A 510-nucleotide genomic window follows, 5' to 3' on the forward strand; every position below is an offset into this window, starting at 1 on the left:
TGGCGAAGTTTACCGTGGCTCAGAAAAGTGCTATATAAAAAAACCCTTGTTGTAAGATATTGCACATAAGGACACAAAATGGAGCCAGCAAAGGATGGGCGCGGAGTGGCTGTGCTGGCGCCAACCGAGCGTCTCCAAAACTTGGTGTCATGTGCGTGAGGTGGCTGAACGGAGGGGAAAACGACAGCCCCAACGCCACCTGCCCCCAGGCTGCCCGGTTACCCTGAAGTTACGGCAAGCACTGCTCCATGCCCGGCCCTGCCCCGGGGAGCCGCCTCAGGCCCGGGCCCCGTGAGGCTGCCCGCAGCGGCGCTCGCTGGCACCGCCAGGCCCGGCTGCCGCCTCGCCCTGCCAGGGGCCGGCCCCGGCTGCCCGCCCCCCTGCCCGCCCCGCGGGAGGCCGGGGCCAGCCCCCCCGAGCTCGCCTGGCCGCCGCCGCCGCCCGGCCCCCCGGGCCGCCTCCCGCCGCCTGCGCACGCCGCGCCCCGCCCGCTGCGGCCGTGGGGCCGCC

The sequence above is a fragment of the Falco cherrug genome, chromosome 13 (assembly GCF_023634085.1).
Source record: "Falco cherrug isolate bFalChe1 chromosome 13, bFalChe1.pri, whole genome shotgun sequence".
Taxonomy (NCBI): domain Eukaryota; kingdom Metazoa; phylum Chordata; class Aves; order Falconiformes; family Falconidae; genus Falco; species Falco cherrug.